This window comes from Schistocerca gregaria, chromosome 3 (genome assembly GCF_023897955.1).
Source record: "Schistocerca gregaria isolate iqSchGreg1 chromosome 3, iqSchGreg1.2, whole genome shotgun sequence".
In the NCBI taxonomy this organism is placed as follows: Eukaryota; Metazoa; Arthropoda; class Insecta; order Orthoptera; family Acrididae; genus Schistocerca; species Schistocerca gregaria.
The window spans coordinates 951,987,156-951,994,588 of record NC_064922.1 but is presented as its reverse complement, the minus strand read 5'-3'; the positions used below and the strand labels follow the sequence as shown (position 1 = coordinate 951,994,588).

The 7,433-nt window shown below is 43.4% G+C and overlaps 1 pseudogene; it reads left to right on the top strand.

Annotated features, from left to right (window-relative positions):
• Nucleotides 1-4,206: 4,206 nt before the first annotated feature.
• On the top strand, nucleotides 4,207-4,325 carry LOC126356819 (5S ribosomal RNA; annotated as a pseudogene).
• The last annotated feature ends 3,108 nt before the right edge of the window (nucleotides 4,326-7,433 follow it).

The following is a 7,433-nucleotide window of genomic DNA, read 5'->3' as shown; positions in this document are numbered from 1 at the left end:
CTAGGCCAGGCTGGGCTGCGGCTAGAGCAGCGAGTGTTCGCGCTGCTTACGGCCGATACACGGCGCTGCGGTCTGCCCGTGTCTGCACTGAGGCCATCAATAACGTTTTACGAGAGTGGGCCAGGAGAAGATAGTGGCACTCGTTCGTTGCTAGCGTAGCTACCACGCCACTCCCCACTGCCTCGTACAAGCCAAAGGCAATCAACCAGTTGTGCAGGCCAGTAACTTTCCATAACGGATGTGACTCAGCACCAATACTCTCTTGACTTGCAGTCGTAATATCTGAACTTGGCGCCGCAGCGGCGAAGTCTATAATAGCTGACACCCGTCTGTTACACTAGCCGACAGCCAAACGTAAGGGTCTTAAAAAGGCTAACGTGATGTCACAACATTATACCACCACATCAACAAAGATAGAAAATTGGGGTCAGTTGTAACTGATGCATCAGAGTTAAATGCTTACCTTGGACGCGACTGCAATTTGCCCATTCGTATGCGGCCGACTCACTCGTCCGTCTGTTACCCAGTGCAGCACGAGTCCATAACAATAAAATAGGTTCTCGTTCTCCGTTTCGTCACGTGCAAATCAGCTCTTAATACGTGCCATGATTTTCCTCCACAGTACGGCTTTACACCTGCACAGCTCAAAGATTTCGACAACGGGCCCAGTAGGTTCTACACCGAAGAGTCAAAGAAACTGGTACACTTGCCTAACACCGTGTAGGGTCCCCGGGAGCCCGGTGCCGCAGTACCACCAGGCATGGACACTACTAAAGTCTGAAGTAGTGTTAGAGCAAATTGACACCATGAGTACTGCAGTGCTGTCCACAAATCTATAAGAGTACGAGGGTTGGAGATCTCTTCTAAACAGCACGGCGCAAGTATGCTCAGTAATGTTTATGTCTGGGCCGTTTAAACTCAGAAGAGTATTCCTGGAGCCACTGTGTAGTAATTCTAGAAGTGTGATGTGACGCATTGTCCTGCTGGAATTGCGCAAGTACGTCGGAATGCACAATGGACGTGAATCGATGCAGCTGATCAGACAGGGCGCTTACATACGTGTCACATTTCAGAGTCGTATCTATACGTATCAGGATCCCATATCACTGCATTTTTACACGCCCCACTCCATTACGCAGCCTCCACCAACTTGAACACTCCCATGCTGAGATACAGAGACCATGGATCCATGAGGTGTCTCGTACCCGTACACGTCCATCCGCTCGAAACAATTTGAAACGAGACTCGTCCGACCTGACAGCATATTTCCAGTCACCAACAGTCCAGTGTCGGTGTTGATGGGACCAGGCGAGGCGTAAAGCTTTGTGTCGTGGAGTCATAAAGGATACACGATTGGGCCTTCTGCTCCAAAAGCCCATATCGATGATGTTTCGTGGAATGGTGAGAACGCGGACACTTCTTGATGTCCCAGCGTTGATATCTGCAGCAATTTGCGGAAGGGTTGCACTTCTGATGAACGATTCTCTTCAGATGCCGTTGGCTCCGTTCTTGCAAGATCTTTTTACGGCCGCAGCGATGTTGGAGTTTTGATGTCTTACCGGATTCCTGGTATTCACGGTACAGTCGTGAAATCCTCGTGTGGGAAAATGCCACTTCATCGCTGCCTCGGAGATGCTGTGCCCCATCGTTCGTACGCCGACTGTAACACCACGTAAAATCTCACACAAATATTGATAACCTATCATAGTAGCAGCAGTAACCGATCTAACAACTGCGCCAGACACTTGTTGTCTTATATAGGCGTTGCCGACAGCAGCCCAGTATTCTGCTTTCTTACCTATCTCTGTATCTGAATACGCACGCCTATACCAGTTTCTTTGACGCTTCAGTGAAGATACTTGTTGTTCAAGACAGAGCGAACGCAAACGGAATCTTGATCCTACTTCACATAACTCTACTCACAGCAAAATGGGAATGTTAGTCATTCCACAGGTGTGCGTCTGGCGCGTTCTGCAGGGAAATTAGTGTTGCAAGCCATAAAAGGGACAACTGCTATATCTCCTTCATGACGAAACAAAATGTTTTTAGAGACCTTTTCAAGACTCAAACAGCTATTATCTATGTATGCATACTGACACGACTAATGAAAATTTTTACCTATGTCGGGATTCGAACTTGTGTCTCTTGCTGAAGAGGTAGATGCTACGCCACCCTGCCACATTCCCTTTGCCCAAATGCGCGGACTCTCCTAGAATGCTCTCTCCTCAATCCAAATTCTCATTCAGGAGGGAGGCGTTCTAGAGAGGTCCATGCTGTTGTGCAAATGTACTGCGCCAGGGTATATTACTAGTATCTGCCTAGTGAGCAGGAACCCGGGTTTGAGTCATGGGCTTGGTAAAAATTTTCATTAGTCGCTTCAGCCTGCATATATATATATCCTTCATGATGGTCGTAAACAACGACGTGTAGAGTTTTATGAATTGATTCTGATGGAGTAGAAAGATGACAATTTCCATTCACGTTTAGCGTTCAGCGACAAGGCCACGTTCTATTCAGGTGGAAAATTGAAACACCAAAATATAAGAATGTGGGGAACATAGCCGCCACATACCATAGTCCAGCACGAGAGATACTCTTCAGAGCTTCATGCGTTGTGTGCCGTTTCCCGAGAAAAGATTTAATTTTTGTTGTCTTCCTCGGGAAAGGTGCTTTCGTGATCATGTACCTGGATATGTTTGAGATCTGTCCACCCCGCAATCGCAAGAACATCTCGACCAATTAATTCCTGTACAGTACAGAGCATCGCATCTCTGGTACCTTCGTGTTGGAGCACTTACTAACAATGAACTGCGTCAACAAAGGATCAGCCGAATGAGGTGTACGCTGTTCCGGCGTTTGTGAAAGACGTCATCTTTGTGCCTCCTCTTCCAACATCTCTAGAGGAACAAACACACCAATCAGTAGCAATTAATGCAGTAACTCCACATATGGTTACAAAAGTATGGAATGAGGTTGACTATCGGCTGGATGTTTGTTTTGCTACCGGTGGAGGAAACATTAAACGTACGTGAAAGATAAATGAAAACTTTGGCTCTTACATAATAGTAAAAAGTACCCCAAGGTTGTATGTGTATGTGCATGCATGAATGTAAAAGATATAACCTCGTAAAATCGAATAGTTCCTCTGAAACTAAACATGTTGTAGTCCTATGAGTAAATTGCCTAGTGAAATCGGATGAAAGTTTTCTTAACTCCAGATACAGGGAGTTTATTTATTTGAGACAGCCTAATATCTCGGGAACGTCTCATCGTATGAAAAAAATGTTATAGGTGAAATTTGAGATCAGCAAACGAGACATCTTTTTGTGCGACAACTGGCCATCTCCAATAAAAATTGGTGATTCCCCCTTTGAAATTACGAAGTTGACGCCAGAGACACAAGAAAGGTTTTTAGGAATTGGCCAGTTAGAGCATAGACCGATGTCAGATTTAGTGACATTAACTTTTCAACTAGAACTTTTTTTTCGTGCAGTGCATCGTTTTCGAGATATTTAGTTGTCTCAAGTTAAAACCAGCATCTGTATACAGTATTTTATGAGACCAGTTGTCTATGAATTCATCTCTAAGGATGAAGAGAAATATAGTGAAAAACCCAGATTTGTTCTAGTGGTGAAACGTTTGCTGGGAAAAGGAAACCATCAGCACCATTAAATGGCAAGCATTCATGTTGAATATGCTTTTCAGATCCCAGTATGGTAAACTGTTCTTTCTCCTCTAGCAAAAACCGAATGTGCGTTCATTAGTGCTTACGTTGGCTGAAGCCGACCCTCTTCTGTTTAAATTGTGTGTAGCAAGTGCAAAGTGTCGTGCGAATCAATACTTGTGCGTAAACTCCGCCGTTTTATTTTGCTACGTTTATTAACTGCTTGCTTGGAGACCAGGACAAGGCTGCACTCCTTTGATCGTTGCATAACTTGTACCTCATGTCTTAGTCTCTGAATAAATCATCAATGGAACTAGTATTAAATATGAGCAGAACCGCTACAACTACATAAATGACCCCAATTTTTGCACGACGGCTCCAATAGCACGCGGTATTTCAGACAAGAAAAACTGAGGTCTTGATTTGTGGAACGGCGTGTCCTCAAAACGAGCGGTCCCGGTGTTTTACGCAATCATGGAAAATCTGAACTACTATCTTCTGTAGAGCTGGTACTGGATTCGGACCAACTAGTTCACCAGAAGGTGCACGGCCTAGCCGCTGTGGTAACACCGGTTCCCGTCAGATCACCGAAGTTAAGCGCTGTCGGGCTGGGCTAGCACTTGGATGGGTGACCACCCGGTTTTATCGAGCGCCGTTGGCAAGCGGGGTGCACTCAGCCCTTGTGAGGCAGACTGAGGTGCTACTTGATTGAGATGTAGCTGCTACGGTCTCGGAAACTGACATACGGCCGGGAGAGCGGTGTGCTGACCACATACCCCTCCATATCCGCATCCAGTGACGCCTATGGGCAGAGATTGACACGGCGGCCGGTCGGTACCGTTGGGCCTTCATGTCCTGTTCGGGAGGAGTTCAGTTTGGTTTAAGTTCACCATAAGGCAGCGGCGACTATCATGTTTATAATTTCGTTTCATTTGTGCCGAACAGAAGAAACAAACACAAAAATAAAATTATAAGCGTGAACTACGATCTGATGACGACATTATCGATTCGATTTCGGAACAGTGATAAGAGTTTTTAGCAAATAACATGATTAACAGCAGCAGATTACTCTTTTTTACTGTTTGTAAGAAATAATCTGCCTATTTAAGTTGCTTAAGTATCTGAGTAACAGAAATGCCACTAATCCAACTTCACAATTTTGAAAAGTGTTTCAGTTATCATTAAGGATGAATAGGGCTCCAACAAAATCGAATTTACAGTGGTTGCCTCAGCAATGAGTCGAGATACGAAAATATAAACCGTGATAACATTTCACAGTTCCCTTAGTCAAACGATACGGGACAAGATCGACTCTAACTTATGTCAGCTACACTGAAGTCAATCATACGCAGCAATGGAACATAAAAAATCGAGAACAAAAACCACATCTAGGAAGATATTTTCACTCTGCAGTGGAGTTTTATAATTCCTACTGGACAATTAATAATTGAGTGAATCACTCCACAAAAGACATTTGAAATGTACCAAATATTGTTCGTTGTTAACGTGCCATATCCTCTGACAGACTTCACTTAGGTATGTAGGTACGGTCGATTCACAATAATGTGGCAGAAATGCTGTTTATAGCTGCTGTAACTGATGCATGTCCACATCAGCGTCCAAAGTCTTGAAAGTCTGTCGGTCATAAATTTAAAACAGTACAAAATTTTTTAGATGGTGTTTTACTTTTACATGCTTTCTGAGCTTGTGGTTCTTCTATTATGGAGAAAAAATAAAGTCGGTAATGACACTGTTCTACAAGCAGTGTTATTTTTTTATACACGGGCCACACAGACAGCAGCCGGTCCTTGGCCTCACTCAGTCCAGCCTTCCACACTATCTTGTCACCTGCATATTCAGTATCTGCATGTCTCCCACGGTATTATCCTTCCATCTCATTCTCGGCCGTCCCAGTGGTCGCTTTCCTTCAGCATCTCCATCCTTCCCAGCCTTTATTACCGTGTTCTCCCCTCTCCTCCTCGTATGTCCGTACCATCTTAGTCTCTTAATTTTTTCACTCGCTACGACGTCAGGCACTGTGTATGATTGTATGAGTTCTCTGTTTTTTTTCCTTATTCTTCACTGTTCATTTTATTTCACTGGTCCATATATTTTTCTGAGTACTTCATTTTCAAAAGTGATGAATTTTTCTCTTGTTTTCTTTGTCAGAGTCCATGTCTCACATGCATAGCACACTATTGGCTTGATGATGGTCTGATGTATTCCTATTTGTACCCGCCTAGATAGTAACTTCGATCTTATGATGTTGTGCATAGCTCCTAGACATCTTCCCCCAGCTTGAATACTTGTTATTATCTATTGATCTATGAGGTTTTGTTGGTTGATGTTGACACCGAGGTACGTGAGTGTGTCTGTCTTCTGTATTGTTAGATTTCCGATTTTTAGAGGTTTGTTCCTAAATGAGCTCTTCTTCGTACTATCATGAAATTTATTTTACTTTCATTTATACTTAGAGCTACTTTCTTAGCTTCTTCCATTAGCACAGTCCCCATTTTCTCCATACCTTTCATGATCTTTCTTATGAGCACAATATCATCCGCAAAAGCCAGGACATTTCTCTTTCTTCCTATGTTGACTCCTGCACTTTCACATGTTGCCCTCGTCAGAGCGTTGTTGAGGGACAAATTGAACAGGGTTGGTGATGTAATATCTCACTCCTGTTTTTACTTCAAATGCTTCAGAGAACTCCCCCTGTACTTTCACTCTACAGTTGGATTTCATCACACACATTTTACTTAGCTGTATCAGCTTGTAATGTATCTCATACTCTGCTATTATCCTCCACATTTCCTCTCTTACTATGCTGCCATATGCATTGATGAAATTTATAAACAGGCAAAAGGTATCATGGCTCTGAGCACTATGGGACTTAACATCTATGGTCATCAGTCCCCTAGAACTTAGAACTACTTAACCCTAACTAACCTAAGGGCAGCACACAACACCCAGCCATCACGAGGCAGAGAAAATCCCTAACCCCGCCGGGAATCGAACCCGGAAACCCGGGCGTGGGAAGCGAGAACGCTAGCGCACGACCACGAGATGCGGGCTAGGTATCATGATTATGCTCCCAGTTCTTATCTAATATTTGTCTTAGTGTGAATATTTGGCCGATTGTTGATTTACCTTTTCCGAATCCTGCTTGTGCTGTGCCTAATACTTCATCAATGTATGAGTTGAGCCTGTTCAGTATAATTCTTGATCTTACTTTACAGCATGTGCATAGGAGAGATATACCTCTGTAGTTCTGTGTCACCATTTTGTCTCTTTTCTTGCATATGGGACATACAGCAGCGGTTTCCCATTCCTCTGTTGTCACCTTCTTCCATTTTGTGTTGATCTCTTCATCTTCTTTTCTATTGTCGTCATTTTCTAATTCAGCGAATCTATTTTTAAGCTTGATCTTAAACTGTTTATTCACCTCCTCCTCTTTTATCCTACTCGCATCTACTCTTTGGATTCTTTTAGCACTGTTTTTCTTACTTGATGGTTTTGATGATGATTGTTTCATCTTTATTAGCACGAGTGAATGGCCTGATCCTATCTCAGCCCCTCTCATTGTCCTAGCATCTGTTATTGACTTTTTATGTTTTTTTCTCTATCAAAACATGGTCTATTTGTTTCCTAGTGAATCCATACGGTGAGGTCCATGTTGCTTTATGTATGCCTTTGTGGGGGAATGATGTACTTGCTATTTTCGTGTTTCTAGCTGTGGCGAAGTTGATAAGCCTTATGGCATGCCTTTGTG